We start from the raw sequence: 19,143 nt of genomic DNA on the forward strand, positions 1-19,143 counted from the left end.
CCCTACCGATAGCGCAGGAGAGTTCCAACACCCCAAGAAGAAAGCGAAAAGAAGACCAGAAAGTAGCATTACGCCACTTGTAGAATTCAGGAACTCTTTCTCGGCGCTGGACACCACCAACGACCCATCCAACGCTGGGGGTGGTCAAACACCCACCAAATATGCAGAAGAAAATGCGGAGGACACCGTCCGCAGCAGGAAGATACCCCCCTCTTCATATATGACGTCGAGAAAAGACACACTTTCATAAAAACGCTAACCGCAAACTGCAAGGATCCCTACAAAATTCTGCAACCGAGTGCATACATAAAAATCCACTGCACCACCTGGCGCGACTTTGAAATGATGGAAGCCTTCTGCATCCAGACCGGACAATCATTTGCCACAGAACTTCCGAAACAAACACGCCCAATCAAAGTAGTCATCCGGAAGATGCCACTCGACACTCCAACGGCTGACATACTACAGGACTTGAAGGACCAGGGGTTCACCCCAACCAATGTGGTCCAGATGAGGGGACGCAGTGACCCGTCTGGCAACAGGCCCCTGTTTCCGCTATTCCTTGTTACTTTACCCAAGGACCCAACGAACAACAAGATTTACGATCTCAAATACCTTCTTAGTTACAGAGTGGCAGTGGAACCCTACAAGTGTCAGTCAATTCTCCAATGCTACCGATGCCAACGAGTAGGGCACACCACGCAAACATGCAGGGCGACCCCTCGCTGCATCAAATGCGAAGAATCCCATCTCTCCACGGAATGTCCGAAGAAAACGAGGGACACTCCGGCAAAATGTTGTAACTGCGGAGGCGAACACCCCGCCAACTACATGGGCTGTCCCACGCTCAAGGCGGCCAAAGCCAAGAGGAAACAGCCAACCCAACCACCAGCTAAGTCGGACCCTCCCTCAAAATCTGATACCAGCCGCAGAAGAAACAACGCTACATCTTACGCAGGAGCAGTCACGCCGGAAGACAAGAACAACACCAACCAGAAAACCAGGAGGCACCCCAACCAAGAAACAAAGCAAAATCAAACAACCCAGGACAACTCCCAATCCAGAGAAGAAGACACCGAGGACAAACGCACTGAACCATCATTGGCAGACACATTCAAAGAGATCCGAGAACTCTTCTCGGGCCTCAATCTCCGTTCAATGCTAGAAAAGCTGCGAGTAGGACTCCGGAAGGTGAAAGAAACGACAGACCCACTAAGCAAAATCACCATCATGTTTGAGGTAGTCGCGTCCATCCTTGACGATGGCACCGACTAAAAGAAGAATCAACAGACAAGTCAAAGTGCTGCACTGGAACGCAGAAGGAATCCAAAAGAAGAAGAACAACCTGGAGGACTTTCTCCGCAGAGAAGAAGTGGACATAGCCCTATTGTCAGAGACCCACCTAAAACCACACCTTACCCTAAAAATCCGCAACTACTCCACCATCCGTACCGACCGCCCCGACCGACCCCTTGGAGGAACAGCAATTCTAATCAAAGACAGTATCCCGTACGACCCTCTCCCTCTGCCACCTCTACAATCCCTGGAAGCTACAGGGATCACCCTCCACTCAGCTAATGGACCGATAATAATAATAGCAGCCTACAAGCCTCACAACAACAACCTCAACGCAACAGATCTGCAAGCCCTGCGACAGCTAGGACACCGGATTCTACTAGGGGGAGACCTCAACAGTAAACATCCGGCGTGGAACTCCAATGTGTCAAACGCAAACGGAAGGATCCTCCACCACGCTCTCACCACCATAGACTTCACTCCCACGGCTCCAACGGAACCCACGCATTATCCAAGAAACGGCGGGATGCCTGATGTACTGGACATGGTACTGACAGCGAACCTGGCAATCCTAGGTGTACCTCAGGTTATCCACGGCCTCGACTCGGATCATCTACCCGTTCTACAAACGATCGCAATCAGCTACCACTTCACAACTCGAACCCTTCCAACTCTGCGCACAACAGACTGGGACCACTACAGATCCTTGCTCAGCGACATGTTAGATCCACGCCGGATAATTGAAACAACGGAAGACATAGAGGCCACCACTGCGTCCCTGACCGCAGCCATCAACTCAGCCATAGCCATCGCCTCAACCACCTCAACAACGACTCATCCATCACACCAGACCACTCCAGAAGAACGACGCACCTCAGCCTTGATCCACTTGAAGCGTTGGGCCCGGAAGCAGTGGCAACGTACCAGAATTCCCCAGTTCAAAACACTTTGGAACCACCTAGTATCCAGAGTCAGGAAAAGGCTCCTTCGAATCAAAATCAGAAACTGGAACCTCCACCTCCAGGAGCTAGATGCACCCAGCAGGCAATTCTGGAAGTTAGTGAAAAACATCACAAGACCAGAAGCAAACTCCAGAACACTCACATTTCAAACTCCACAAGGAACAATACACGAACCGGAAGAACAGGCAGAACTTTTCGCCCAGACCCTGGAAACCACCTTCCAGATCAACACTACCAACACGCCAGCAACCACCACTGCAGCAGTACATAGATCCTACCACCACTCCCGAATAGAAGACCCACCTCCTCCAGAAGCCCTCACAACACCGCGGGAGATACAAGCAATCATCAAGAGGATCAATGCACACCGGGCTCCAGGTCAAGACCGAGTGACGCCGCAAGCACTGAAGCACCTCCCGAGAAAGGCCCTGGTCCTACTCTGTAAGTTGTGCAACGCCATTATGAGAACCGGACACTACCCAGAAGCCTGGAAAGAAGCAAAAGTCATAATGCTGGCCAAACCAGGAAAGAAAAGATCAAATCCGGCCAACTACCGCCCTATCAGCCTGCTCTCGCATACCAGCAAGGTGTTTGAAAGAGTACTGCAGAGCAGACTTCAGCAATTCATAGAAGATCATGACATCATCCCGGACCATCAGTTCGGCTTCAGGAAAGGACACTGCGCGGATCAGCAGCTGGTACGGGTGGTAGAGAAGATATGTGACAGATTCAACGAGGGAGGCCACACCTTGGGGCTTTTTCTCGACATAGAAAAAGCATTCGACAAGGTGTGGCACGAAGGCCTCTTTCACAAGATGATGCTCCAGGGCACTCCGCACTACCTTCTGAGAATCATCAAATCCTTTCTTCAAGGAAGAACCTTTCGTGTTGCCCATGCAGGACACCTAACACCCTCCAGACCTATCCTAGCAGGAGTCCCCCAAGGATCCTGCCTATCCCCAACCCTCTACGCCATGTACACGGCGGACATTCCCACAACCCCGAACACAGCGGTAGCAACATTCGCAGACGACACGGCAATCTTTGCCAGCCATGGAAACATCCGATACGCTGAACTATACCTCAGACGACACGCCGAACTTCTCCACCGATGGTCTGAAGAGTGGAAGATCAAAGTCAGCGAACAGAAAACCTCAGTAGTAAACTTCACAAGAAACAGAAGAAGGATTCACGTCAGGATCACCATGGCTGGAACACCCCTCCAGAACCGAGATGATGCCAAATACCTCGGAATAATACTGGACAGGAAACTTACATTTGCTCACCACATACATTCCACCGCCAAGAAAGCCAGTCAACGCCATCAAGCCTTGCTACCGCTACTCCTCTCCCCATCCCTCACCCTGAAAACCAAACGCCATATATATCAGATGAGCATTCGTCCCATCCTGATGTATGCCCACCCTGCATGGCAACACGCAGCAAAAACGCACCTCAGCCAACTACAAGTCATCCAGAACAGAGTAGCCAGGGCCATCACTGGACACCCGAGAGACACTCGCCTCGAGCAAATACATGAAGATTTGGACCTCCCATTTCTACATGACTACAGAATTTACAGATCAGCCAACTTCTGGAGGACAATCAGAGCCTCGCCACACCAACACATAGCCACCATAGGAACGGCCAACCCAAGAAGACGAACTTACAAGATGCCGCACCCCTAAAACGCACACCCACTAAACTGACATAGGAACAGCAAAAGAGGAGCGCGACAGTTGCGTCCTCTCTCACAACAAATACGCACGCAAAACAAACGACAGTCAACAACACAAATGGAAGGCAAGGGCCCAAGCCCGGTACTTAAATCAACCACAAAAACCGCCAAGAAATCTCTGCTCTGCTCTGCTGAAACTAATACAGAAATACACTTTCTCCTAACGTTTCTACTCTCGGAAAAGCAAGATGAAAGTACACAGAATTGTTACTTAAATATGGCCGAAAACGATGTTTAACACATAAAATACAGGGTGGCCAAAAAGTAGCTATACAGTCCCGTACTGATCATCTCACTGTATTTCATATTTCTTATTGTTATTAAACAGGTAGACGTAGGTTCTTTATTATTTGTTCTTAATGTCTTTATTACTTATATCTTAAGCCAGGAACAGCCGAAGCAAATATACCCATAAGCTAGAATGTTATACTTGATCAATGGAGGGGTGTATACCTACTTTTGGTCCACCCTGTATAATTTCTGTTTAATATTGTGCAAAATCGATAAATTCTATAGAGCTATAAAAAAAGTTAAATATTTGAGGTTAAATTCTTATGCGTAGTTCTCGAGAAAATCGACGAAAAAGTTTTTAATTTTTCATGGCGCTAAGAAGTATGTTATTCATTGCCAATCACAAGTTAGTTTCGTTTCGTAGTGTGAAACTACGTTAGACTTCCAAACTATAGGCACTTAATACTCAGATTTGAGTTGAGTTGAGTTGATTTTGAGTTTAACGTCCCGTTCAGCAGCGAGGCTATATGAGACGTGGACCTACTGATTAACGTGGAATCCGAACCACATGAGCTCCCGCCGGGAATCGAACCCGGGTCTCCCACGCCAAAGGCGTACTCAGATTTGAAGTGGTACGTACATCTATAACTACTGGTTGCAATAACGGAATAAGATCAAACATAAAATCTGTTTCTCGAACGCTGAATCTGTATCAAAAAGCTATTACTCGCTCTCCCTTACTTTTTTTTTCGGCTTTAAGCAGATTAGCATTAAACCCGAAAGTGCTAATTGATATAATTACTTCCTATTGCAATAAAAAGAATAAAATCAGAGGTTAAAACAGATTCTTAGTACTGAATCCATATCAAACAATGACTGGTCACTAGCTATTTCCGTTTTATCCATTACGCAGTGTTATAAGCGAAAAACCGTAGATTTTCGCCACTTTGGGTTTCAACAAATAGATAAAGTCCAAATAAAACTCATGCTTGGGATACTAAATCTATGTCAAAATTCGCATTATGATATACCTTACCATTTTAGCTCTGTGGAAATAAGTATTGAAAAAAAAAGTACCGGTACTATTTAATGCCAACAACTTCTACTCTTGGTACAGAATCTTTCAGTTTAATGTCCCGCAATTATTTCTATTAGGTTAAAAGAGAGGATGGTTAAGGTAAGTTAACGGTAATGAAAGAATTTGTGGAGTGAAACGTGGGAGGAAACGGGATTACCCCGAGAAAACCCACGGACGCGATTTTGTCCACCACAAACTTACTTGGCCGGGGTTCGAACGAGGGACCCCACACACTAGAGGTAAGTGCTCCACTACTGAGGCATCTTGCCCTTATCGGTCTTGGTACAGTGTTGCGGATAGCGATAGTAGGCTTATATTCACTTGAAACATTCAATCGATTGCTAAACACAGCTTGTCAATATCAACTACCCTTCTTGTTCTATGGCTATCAACATTAAAACCAGAAACTGTTTAATTTTACCGCTTGTGGTTTGAATAGAGGGTTAAGGAAAGCAGATAGAATCTTTCTTGGAACTCTGTATCGATTGCAACATACCGCTTCTCCATATATCTCTCATAATGCTTGCTCTATGGGAATAAGATTCGAAATCTTTGAGTTTTACGTCCCACGTTTATGCCGTGTGGGGGTAAAGAAAACTGTTATGATAGGAAATGAATGAAATAGTGGAATGAACAAAGTGGGAGGAAATGGAAAAACTCCAAGAAAACCCACGCTCACGGCGACTTTCCACCGGAAAGCCCACTTGGCGCAAGCTGGCATCGAACCAGAAACCCCACGCACCAGAGGTGAACGCACTACCACTGAGTCGCCGCGGCCCATAAGACAATAAGTTCTGAAACCAAAACTTCTAGTAAGTTTCAGCTACCTATGGTTTCAGCAATGTTGCGGATTGTGACGATATAGGACGTATTGTTTCGTAACTAAAATAGAGAGGTTTGTTTATTAATTTGAATAAATTATTGTAGGGCATTGTTTATTATTATTATATTTAGATATGTATAGTTTATGAGAATAATTGAAATGCTTTTAGCGTTTTTGGTAAAAAAAAAAATGAAAAAGAAAGAAATACTAATTTAGATGTATTTTAATTATTATTATTATTATAACAAGTTACATAGAATTGAAAAAAGGTTATAAAATAATAATTATAGAAATTATAAATGAGAACAATTAAGCCTGGTTTGGAGGACGATTTTTATATATGGAACTTTTTGTGTGTGTGTGTGTGTGTGTGTGTGTGTGTTTATTTTTTTTTTTTTTAGTATAATTAAATGAAAGTTACTTAGAGGATAATTTGATGGTATAAGGTGAGGTTTATTTTGATAAGGTTGTAAATGTCATCATCATCACAGGTATTCTGCCTTTATTGGCAGGTCACTTGCCGCAGCTGAGAAGCTTCCATGCTCCACGGTCCTCCGCTAAGCTTTTCGTCTTCGCGTATGATCTTACTGTTTTAATATCATCCATTAATTGTAGTCTCCTTCGTCCCCTCCCTCTCTTTCCCGCCACCATATCCTCTAGGACGTCCTTCATTATACAATCTCTTCTTAGGCAATGTCCCAACCAGTTTCTCTTCCTCTTCCTAATAATATCTAAAAGTATTCGTTTCTCACCCACCATTTCCAACACTCTCTCATTCGTTTTCCGCTCGACCCAACTAATCCTTTCCATTCTTTTCCACACCCACATTTCGAAGGCTTCCAGTCCATTTTCGTCACCTTTACGTAATGTCCACGTTTCCGCCCCATACAGTACAACACTCCACACGAAGCATTTTATGAGTCTTTTTCTCAACTCTTTGTTCAAGGTCCCACAAAACAGACTTTTCTTTCTTTTAAAGGCTTCTTTCGCCCTTCCTATTCTTGCTTTTATTTCACGTTCGCATTTCATGCCATTACTAAGAATACTACCCAGGTATCGAAAAGTATTCACTTGTTCTATTTTCTCCCCTCCTACTTTTATATTTGACAGAGACCCCTTCGTTCCAATCACCATGGCTTTTGTCTTTCTAACATTTATTTTCATCCCATATTCTTCAAAGCCCTTTCTCATTTTTTCTAACATTTTATTGATTTTCTTTTCAGATTCTGCAACAAGCGCCATATCGTCTGCAAATCTTATGCATCTAATCATTCTACCTCCTACCGAAATGCCATCATCATCATGTAGGCTCTTTTTTACTATCTCTTCTAGATAGACATTAAATAGTGTTGGCGAGAGGCAGCATCCTTATCGAACTCCCCTTCCAATTGCACTCTCTTCCGTCAGTTCTTCCCCTATCCTAACACTTACTTGTTGGTTCATGTATAAGTTTCTTATGAGTCTTCTATCTTTCCATTCCAACCCTATTTTTGTTAGAACTCCCAACAACAATGCCCTATTCATGCGGTCAAAAGCGTTTTCCAGATCAATAAATACAACATACACCTCTTTCCCATTTTCTATAAATCTTTCACCGATCACCCTTAATAATCCAATAGCATCTCTTGTGCCCTTGGCTCTTCTGAACCCGAACTGCTCTTCCTCAACATCTTTATTTGTTCTTCCATATAACCTTCTGTTCAGTATTCGGAGCAAAATTTTAGATATGAGACTAATAGTTCTATAATCCTCACATCTCTTTGGGTTCGATTTCCTAGCCATCGGTATCACGATTGTTTTCAGAAAGTCTCTTGGCCATTCTCCTGTTTCATATATTTCATTGCATAGTCGCCACAATTCTTTCTTTCCCTTGTCTCCTATATTTTTAATGAATTCGATTGGTATGTTATCTATTCCGGTTGCCTTTCCATTCCTAATCTCGGATATAGCCTTTTCAAACTCATCCCTAAGAATACTAAATCCTTTATCATCCTCGCCTACTTCATTCTCCAATTCAACATTTAGGCTACATGGTCTATCCCTACTCTCATATAAGTCTTCAACGTATTCTTTCCACCTTCCTATGACCTCATTTCTCTCGCTGACTACCTTCCCATTCTTATTTTCTACTGCCATCATAATACCCCCTTGTTTCCTCCTAAATTCCATAGATTTCACCTCCTTGTACATTTCCTCATATTTCCCAACTCTTTCTAATTCTTCTATGTCCTCGCATTTTCTTTTGTAAAACTCTTCCCTCGCTCTATCTGTTTCTCTTCGTAATTCATTATTTAACTTTCTGTACATCTTTCTGCCCTCTTCTGTATCAACCTGTTTCCACATCTTCCTCTCCCTCATTTTCTGCAACATCTGCTCTGTAACCCATGGTTTCTTAGCAGTTTTGTGTTCGCGGTAATTTACTGCTTCTTCTGCAGCCTGCTGTAAGCAACGTTTAATATGTTCCCACCGTGCGTTACTACCTGCGCCTAACCTTTCCTCGTTTGAACATTTTTCTTCGAATTTTTCAGCGAAAAGATTTCTTATTTCCTCGTTTTTCAACTTTTCAGTATTCAACACTTTGTTACCTACTTTTCTTCTGCCTACATTTTTCAGTTGAATATCTACTTCGGCCAGCACAAGATTATGATCAGAGAAAATATCAGCCCCGGGAAGGGTCTTCGCGTTCTTTAAGCTATTCCGATACCTGTCCTGAATCATAATATAGTCTATCTGATATCTTCCGCCGTCTATTGGTGATTTCCATGTATATCTTCTTCTCTTGTGCTGATTGAACCAAGTGTTCCCAATTACTAGTGAATTCTGTCTACAGAAATTCACCAGTCCCTCTCCCCTTTCATTTCTTTCGCCTAAACCATATTTGCCTACGATACTACCTTCCTGTTTTTCTCCCACAACTGCATTGAAATCTCCCATTAGAATTATGCATGCACCCTTCTTCTCCCTATCTATAATTTCTTCTATTTTCTCATAATTTTCCTCTACTTCTTCATTTGCATGCGAAGTCGTCGGTGCATATGTCTGTATCACCGCTAGATCCTTCGTTTTCCCTTTAAGTCTTAACATCATAACTCTATCATCAATAAAATCTACTTTCACTACCTTCTCCTTTAAGCGCTTTCCAAGAATTATTCCTACGCCATTATGACCGCCCTTTTCATTACCTGAGTAAAACATTCTATATCCTTCGCTGTTTAATACCCCATTACCTTCCCATCTAACTTCACAAACGCCTACCAAATCTAAATTATTTTGTTTCATTTCTTCTTTAAGATTTTCTAATTTTCCTCCCTGTAACATAGTACGTACGTTCCATGTCCCTATCCTAAACCTTTTGCTTTTCCTTGTCTTTCTTTCTCTTTTTGTCTTCCCCCCATTATTACTTTCTCATCCAATTGTCCTTCCCAAGACATCCCCCTCCCGGAGATCCGAATGGGGGGATATTTTACCTCCGGAACTACATTTTGACCTGCAAAAGACCATTGTTCATATGTTCTCTTTTTGCTGCCAGAAAATTAGGGAAAATAGAGTGGTGGTTTCCCATTGCCTTACACCCCGCAGTATCCCAGCCGTTAAAGTCACTCTGACCACGCCTGGGACTAATGTCCAAGTTGCCGTACCAATCACTTGGCTACTGGAGAACTGCTGCCTTCTTCCAGAACACTCTTCGTCTGGCTACTCCATTTAGACCAATTCGGTAGGGGTGGCCCTTCTGGTAGTGAACTACCACCGACACAGCTCTAAATTTCACTGTAGCACGCAATCCTCCCCACCCGACACATAAGTGTCTTCGTAAAGGTGGTGTTTATCGGAGAGGGTTGTAAATGTAATGGTTGATTATTTTCACTATTGCAACGCTATTGATAACTTTACCCGTTCTGATCATTTATTTACTTATTGTTTAGTTTAAATACCTTTGGTTTTTGGCTTTCCACTTGTATCAGTTTCTTGTTTTGTTTTTGTGTTTATGTTATTTTTACTTTTATCTTTTAATTTCATTTCCTACTTTTATCTTTTAATTTCATTTCCTAGTTTTATCTTTTGATTTCATTTCCTACTTTTATCTTTTGATTTCATTTCCTACTTTTATCTTTTAATTTCACTTCCTACTTTTATCTTTTAATTTCATTTCCTACTTTTATCTTTTAATTTCACTTCCTACTTTTATCTTTTAATTTCATTTCCTACTTTTATCTTTTAATTTCACTTCCTACTTTTAATTTCCTTTCCTACTTTTATCTTTTGATTTCATTTCCTACTTTTATCTTTTAATTTCACTTCCTACTTTTATCTTTTATTAATTTCATTTCCTACTTTTATCTTTTGATTTCATTTCCTACTTTTATCTTTTAATTTTACTTCCTACTTTTATCTTTTAATTTCACTTCCTACTTTTATCTTTTAATTTCACTTCCTTAAAAGTGAACTTGTTTATAAAAACTCAGTTTATATATTTTATTTTTAATTTTATAAGTTTCAAATATACATTAATATGTTTAAAATTACATTATAGTATATATCCTTGAGACTCCATATTTGATTGCCAAAAAAACTGTTTGTCGCTATCTATTACGTTTCTATTCTATAGCGATAAGTGTTGAAACCGGAAATGGCTAATTTCAACTACTTCCGGTATGAACAGAGAGTTAACGGAGGGAATGGAACCTATGTTCGGGAAGTTGAATCGATTACAAAAAACTGCACCTCGATATCTCTTACAGGTTTGTTCTATGAAAATCACTATTGAAACCGGAAGTGCTAGTAAATTTCAACCACTTCTACACTCGTTCGGGTGCCGCGGGTTATAATAATATATTATCTTGAGACACTATGTCGATTGTGGAAAAGCTTTTGTTGCTGTCAATTACCGTTTCTATTCTATAGCGGTAAATGTTGAAACACGAAATGGTTAATTTAAACCACTTTTGATTTGAATATAGGGTTAACGGAAGAGATGAAACCTATTCTTGGTATGCTCAATCGATTGCAAAAACTGCTTCTTTTATCGTTTTTGCTCTATCCTCTATTAAAACTGCTTCCGGTTTTGATATAGAGTGTTGCGGTTGTGATGATATGTTCTCTTGAGAACCTGACTCGGTTGCAGAAAATCACTTGTCACTATTACAAGTTTTGGCGATAAGTGTTCAAACCGAAAATATTTATTTTGAATCACTTCCAGTTTGAATAGTCTAGAACAGGGATGGCCAACTACAGGACCGCGAGACCTTCTCGTGCGGTCCTCGAGAAGATAACATGTATGTACACAAAAATTTTAGAAATATATTTCAGATGTAATGATTTGGACTAATACACTATGTATGGCCGGATCCGGATCTGGCCGGATCCGAAGATCCGGATTTGATTCTGTCCGGATCTCGGATCTGGATCCGGATCTTGAATCTCGGATCTGGGTCCGGATCTCGAATTTCGGATCTGGGTCCGAAATTCGAATCTGGATCTCAGATCTTGATTCTTATTCAAACCCGCATCCCAAATTGTGATAAACTTGAATAACTAAAATTCGCCGAAAGTAATTTCACGAAGTCCTGACAGTGAAGAAAGAGAAGAAAATTAAGACGAATATTGCCAAGTCTATTTGTCTCCCTCAGTTTACTCTAAAGATCAAATGCTTACCTTACTTAAAAAAAAAAAAAAAGATTTGATCTGGATGAGAGTTCGAATGTCGAATCTAAGTCGGTACTCTCTTCCAGGACAGAGATACACACCTGGTATTTGGAACACCTGAAACTAGTATACATTTGAAACCGGAATACAATACTCGAATATTTAAAATTCCTGAAGAGACCTATTTAATTGACAGTTAAGAAAATATAAACTATTAAGACAAGTATTGACTAGTTTTTACATCTATTTATCTTGCTCAGTCTGCTCAAAATATCAAATGTATACCTTACAATTAGATTTAACAATTATTTAGTAGATCACAATGTGAGCACCGAGAATAAAGCATGAATTTTGGTGCCCCTTATCTAGATTTGAAATTTCGGATTCATACATAAAGATAGCAATAAAATTCCTTATGTAACAGTTTAAAAGCTAAGATTAACAGTTAATCTTCTTGAGGGTTTACGACAACACAGAAAATTATAAATCCAATTATTATAAGTAGTACTTCTAACAGCCCCGGACTTCACATCAGGAGCGCCCTCCATTCGAACAAGTGGGCAATTCACCTACCCACTTATTCGAAGAATGTGTTAACATTTACATCAGTTCTTTCAAATAGTTAGGTTTGCTATACTCTGAAACGGGAAGAAGTCCAACTTGGAAACATTTTACTAAAGACTTCCACAGAAAGTACAACACGTAAATATTGCAAGGTTAAAATAAAATAAAGAACAAAGGTAGAACAAACGTATTATGGAAACATTTAAAATTACAGCATCCTACTATATTAGTAAATCCGAAAAAAGTTTTGACGAATTTTAGATATTCAAATTTATCACCACAATTTCAGATATAGGTTTGGATACGAATCAAAATCTGAGATCCGGATTTCGGATCCAAATCCGAAAATTTTTGGCCATCCCTATAATACATTAATACCAACTTAGAAATGTGATTTTTCCTATGTGTTTTGGTTGTTGATTGTTTAATAGATACCCGATAACAGAATAATTTATTTCTGGGCTAGGGTGTAATGAGTGTATAGTATAAACGTAAAGAAAAGTATCACATGAATTTGCGGCCCTCGCCATATAGAAATTTCTATTATGCGGCCCCTTAGTTTAAAGAAGTTGGCGATCACTGGTCTAGAGGTTAACAGAGGAGATGTAACCTATTCTAGAGACGCAGAATCAATTGAACAAAAAAAGAAAAAAGAAAAAAAGAAAAAAGAAAAAAAAGAAAAAGGCCGCATCTTGATACCTCTTGTCAGTTTTGTTATATGAAAATCAGTATTGAAATTGGAAGTGGTAGTAAATTTCAACCAGTTCCGGTTTCAGTAGAGAGTGTTGCGGGTTATGATAATATGTCTTTTTGAGACGCTGAATTGACCACAGAAAACCGCTTGTCACTATCTGTTGCAATTTTTGTTCTACAGCGATAAATATTGAAACAGGAAATGGTTGCTTTGAACCACTTCAGGTTTGAATGGAATATTAACGGAGGAGATGGAATCCATTCTTAGGACGCTGAATCGATTACAAAAAGTCACATCTCGATATATTTTACCGTTTACTTTCTATGGAAATCAGCATTAAAACCGGAAGTAATAGTAAATTTGAACCACTTACGATTTTCATAGTGTTGTGGATAGTCATGGTGTATTGCCTCGAAGAGCTGAATCATTTGCAAAAGGAAAACTTTTCTCGCTGTCAGTTACCGTTTTCGTTCTATGGTGATAAACGAGAGGTTGAAACCGAAAAGGCTAATTTTGAACCACTTCCGGTTTGAATAGGATGTTATCGGAGGAGTTGAAACCTATTCCTGGCACACAGAATAGATTGCAAGAAACTACACCTCGGTATTTCTTACCATTTTTCTCTGATACTTGTTGATAGACAAACGGACGGACAGAGAAAGCTGTTCGGTAAGACTTCTGATACTTATACATAGCAGAGTTTGAAAGTCTAATGATTGACAGTTTTAATTCTATTGAAGCAGATTGTTTAATTATGTAGGTATAGCATATGTTAAAAAATGCCATGTCAAGTAGGCCAATGTAAGTTCTACAAAACAAGTCTTATTATTCATTAATATGATTAATATTATCATTTCTATTTATTTGTTTTGCAAATTTGTTATTAAATAATCTGATCACACAATTTTCCAGGCAGAATTTTAAGATGTTTATGAGCAAGGAATCAAATCTCTTCTCACACTTTCGTTGCTTAAGTGTTCAAAGAGCTAGTACCTACTTCTGTTGCTCTTGTCAATTTACTTAATAAAATATGAAATACGGTATTTTAACTGTAAAAGATAGTATCCTATTAGTTATACAACCTTTCGGCAAATAAAGTGTTAGAAACAACCAGGGAAACAATATTGATACACAAATATTTAAATCATGTCTTGTCCCCCCCCACTTTTAACGTCCAATCGCCGCCACTGTTTGGAGAGCATAATCATCATTGAAAATGGTACAATCAAATGTAAATTTGAAAAGGAAAAATGTAAATTGGGGGGAAGAGAATAGTTAATTTAAAAGGAGAAAGATAAATTCCGAGGAGAATCCAGTGGTGGATCTTGTCCGGGGTAGTGGGCCTAGATCCCCATTTTTTTAAGAGACAAAAATAATTAAAGCTACTATTTTTTTAAAAATTTATGGCTATATTTTTGAAAGTTTATAGCAAACATTCCCGTTTATTCTTTATTGGAAAATTTTTGAAACACTAGATAAAGTTATAGATGCAATTATTTTGTTATGCAATATGTAAAAAATGAAATGAAATCTTTAAGTTTTACGTCCCACGGTTATGCCGGTTAGGCTAAAGGAGACGGTGATAATGAGTAATGAATGAAATGGTGGAATTAAAAATGTGGGAGGAAACGGGAGAACCCCGAGAAAACACACGCACACGGTGTTTGTCCACCACAAAGTTCACTTGGCGGGGGCTGGGATCGAACCCGGGATCCCAAGCACCAGAGGTGAATGCTCTACCACTGAGCCACCGCAGCCCCACAAAACAATACATGAGGTCAAGAATGTTAACATTCAATCTAGTTATAATATCCATCAAGGGAGAGTTAAGTTAGAGAAACTTCTGCAGGACTCATGAGAAACTGTAATAAACTTGTGATACTCTGCGTTCTGGCTGGTCCTTCTCCACCCCCACCCCCCCAGTTGTTACCTCCTTGATGCGCCACTGGGAGAGTGGTAAATTTGTGGGGTAATTTGGTAAATTTTGGAAGGATGAGCACCTTGGGAACATGAGCACCCTGACCACACATACACTTTACTTTAAACGGAGGCCCTGGTTCGATTCCCGGCGGGAGCTCATGTGGTTCGGATTCCACGTTAATCAGTAAGTCCACGTCTTATATAGCCTCGCTGCTGAACGAGACGTTGTTAAACTCAAAATCAACTCAACTTTGAACGGAAATTGAACCCAGATCTTCTGCACTAGAATGGAATGTTAATTACACATTTAAAATTATTTAAAAAAGAAAAAAAAATACTGTCACTTACCAATATTTCTTCTTGTGCTGTTACTGTAATAAAACTTACGTCAACTGCTGGTTATTTCTGTGCAGATCACAATGTTTTTACTCAGCTTATCCATCAATACACATCGGAAGGTTTCAGCTGATTGCACCAGACAAACTGTTTCTCCGTTTTCACTAGTCATGAGCTGTCCAAAGCCTGTCCATCTCTTTCAATATGCCTACGTAAGAATGACCATGCCTGTTCGACAAAAGGCATTTTAACGCTATGCAGAATATCCCAACAATAAAAACACAATTTCTCACTCACTTCTCACTGTCGCTAAACTATTTCCCATCAAAACAGCTTGTTTCTGGCTTTGAAAACGGCGGAGTCATCGTCTACCAGTGTTGCCAGTCTTATAGTGATAACATTTTTTAACTGTTTATTAGCGGTTCGGGCGTGCTGTTATGACGCCTTTATAGCGACTTGATAAAGCGAGAATGGCGACCGCAGAAAATATTTCTTCAGCACGACAGGCAACATTTGTTGTTGTTTCGTAAGGTCATTAGCAGCTCTGTAGATGACCTTCACACATGCAAAATATTATACGATATATATACAAAAGAAAGTATGTGATACATTTATGTCCTTGCATCTATTGATTTGCAGGAATGAAGACAAGATTACATCATAGCTTAAAGTTCCATAGCGGAGGAGCTAAAGGAGTTACAGCCTATTACATTTCCAGTAGACAGATTTACAATTGACTTAATAAATATGGATATATACGAACCTGTTAACTGATACTGCCTGTCGATTCAAGCTTTCTAAATATCTTAATAATAATATAGGGTCCACGTTAAATAGGCTTTTCATCATACTAAGTTATGAACTAGGTTAAAATGAAATGAAATAAAATATTTCAGTTTAACGTCACACGATTATGCCCTAGACTAAGGGGGACGGATGATTAAGGTAAGTGAACAATGATAGAAGAATTGGTGGAATGAAACGTGGGAGGAAACGGGAGTATCCCGAGAAAACCCACGAACACGATGTTGTTCATCACAAACTTATTTGGTCGGGACTCGAACCACGGATCCCACACACCAGTGATAAGCACTCTATCACTAACCTAGTGAACTTTGTGGTGGACTTGTACATGGATTTTCTCGGGGTTCTCCCGTTTCCTCCCACTTTCTTCATTCAACCATTTCATTCATTTCTCTCCATCACCGTCTCCTTTAGCCTAACCGGCATAACCATGGGACGTAAAGCTCAAAGATTTCATTTCATTTCATTTCATTTTTCTATCACTAACCCACCGTGCACCCCATGAACTAGATTATTAAATCCATTGGAACATCAGTTAAGATATACCTTTTTGCATACTATATATCACCAGCATTTTTTCTTAAAATCAATAATTATATAAGGACATTGGTCTGCTACAACAATAAAAAATGAAATGAAATCTTTGAGTTTTACGTCCCACGGTTTTGCCAAAGGAGACAGTGATGATGAGCAATGAATGGAATGAAGAAAGTGGGAGAACCCCGAGAAAATCCACGCACACGGTGTTTATCCACCACAAAGTTCACTTGGCGAGGACTGGGATTGAACCCGGGACCCAAAGCACCAGAGGTGAACGCTCTACCACTGAGCCACCGCGGCTCCTGCTACAACAATAGTATTGCACGGTGGATCAACTCTGATGCAACGGGATCTTGATTCAAAACCAGTTCGTGCGAGAGTTTATACTGGATAACATTCTTTCCGAGGGTTCCTAAGGGGTTTACTCCCATTTTCCGTTCAGATCTTCATATATGTACGGTATTTCATCATACCGCCTTCAGTTTACAGGACATAATCGTAGAACAGGGCATAACCGTAGAACTTTACGGTTATTATATACTGAAATCCATTCATCTATTTTCTTCGGCGAAAGTAATATACTTTTTTTTTTTTTTTTTTTTTTTTAAGGATAGTCTTTTGGGGCTATGGAGAAAATTTATGTGTAACCGCATTCGATGCAGCTAATGATAGATTTTTTTTCTAATTTGTAAACGTCATTTGCGGTCATGTAAAATCGTTAGTTTCAATTCAATCAGATTTCGATTTTACTAATTATTAATCCAGCTTAATTGGACACACACATATGTGAATCGAGAAAGAAAAAGTTTTCACGAGTTTGAAATTTTAATATCCTTAAAACGTAGCTTCTTTTCCCTTATTACAAAAAGAAAGAAAAACAGTGTTTTATCATTCCCCTAACCTCGTTTCAAGTTTTGCGAACTAGTATTTTTTTTTTTTTTAATGTGGGGAAATTTGTCAGATTAATTGAGTTGAGTTGAGTTGATTTTGAGTTTAACGTCCCTATCAGCAACGAGGCTATATGAGACGGGACATAATGATTAACGTTTAATCCGAACCACATGAGCTCCCGCCGGGAATCTGTTAACATGTCTAAAATCTCATGGGTTACTGCTCCTACATGTTACTTATGCAGTATCATCTACTTATATCAGTAGGCTTATTTTTTAAACCTAATGACACCTAAACTTTATCCTATATAAATAATAAGCACCAAATAATGTAACACATTAGCTAATACCGGACGTGCACTTTAATACCATTTTGTATTCCCACATATACTGATATAAATTATAACATATATATAAAATTTAGATATTAGAACCAATACATTTTATAACTCAGTAAAAGTTTCAAAAACTACAATATAAACAAGAACATTATATAACGTTCTTTTTCTTCTTTTAACAACAATTTTATATTGCAATGATCTGGTACGTATTATTGCAATTAATACTTCTTTCTAATCTCCCAACATTTCCCCCCGGTATTCGCAAGACAATGTTTTGTACCATCTCCTTGATGTTGGAAGATTAGAAAGATGTATTAATTGCAATAATACGTAGCAGATCATTGGAATATAAAAGTGTCGTTAAAAGAAGAAAAAGAACGTTATATAATGTTCTTGTTTATATTGTTGTTTTTGAAACTGTTACAGAGTTATACAATGTATTGGTTCTAATCAAGGATCTTATAAAATAGAGGACCTGCCCTTAAAATAAAATCTTGAAGCCATATGTCACAGTTTCGCCACCTCTACTCTGCCCATTCCGCCCAATAGGATCGCAATGTTTTGAGCCAATCATGGCGGAAACGAAAGTAGCCAATCAGACGATGGTAGAAACGAGAAGAGCCAATCAGACGTGCCGATGCTCGGTTGCTTTTTGGCTTCACCGATTTAACAGGATGAAGATACACATGGGCAGATCCTCTATTTATAAAATCCTTGGTTCTAATATCTAAATTATATATATATATATATATATATATATATATATATATATATATATATATATATATATATATATATATATATATATATATATATATATATATATTATAATTTATATCAGTATATGTGGGAATACAAAATGGTATTAAAGTGCAAGTTCGGTATTATCTAATGTGTTAAATTATTTGGTGCTTATTATTTATATAGGATAAAGTTTAGGTGTCGTTAGGCTTAAAAAAATAAGCCTACTGATATAAGCAGATGATTCTGCATAAGTAACATTTAGGAGCAGTAACCCATGAAATTTTATACATGTTAACAGAATCGAACCCGGGTCTGCCACGCCATAGGCACGTACGTTAACCGCTTAGCTGTCCTTGGATTAACAGGTCTAATATAAACTGTTATAGTTGATTTGGCATTTAAAATATTTTTTGTATAAATTCTTCTTCTTTTTCACCTCAACCATAGGTTGGTGGGCAACATGGAAATTTTAAAACTTTTCTCTCCTTGGGAGAGCTGTTTTATATTTTGATAAGGCCTCTTCTTCCAACTGCATCTAG

General features: G+C 39.4%; 1 long non-coding RNA gene across 1 annotated transcript in view; it reads right to left on the reverse strand.

Annotated features, from left to right (window-relative positions):
• The window catches only part of LOC145680471 (uncharacterized), a 172,541-nt gene extending 156,795 nt beyond the window's left edge, over window positions 1-15,746 (reverse strand). Inside the window, exon 1 of the long non-coding RNA XR_014130650.1 lies at window positions 15,298-15,746. This is a non-coding gene — a long non-coding RNA (uncharacterized LOC145680471). The remainder of the gene's footprint in view (window positions 1-15,297) is intronic.
• Window positions 15,747-19,143: the final 3,397 nt, after the last annotated feature.

Source organism: Thermobia domestica, chromosome 3 (genome assembly GCF_964235325.1).
Source record: "Thermobia domestica chromosome 3, izTheDome1.hap1.1, whole genome shotgun sequence".
NCBI lineage: Eukaryota > Metazoa > Arthropoda > Insecta > Zygentoma > Lepismatidae > Thermobia > Thermobia domestica.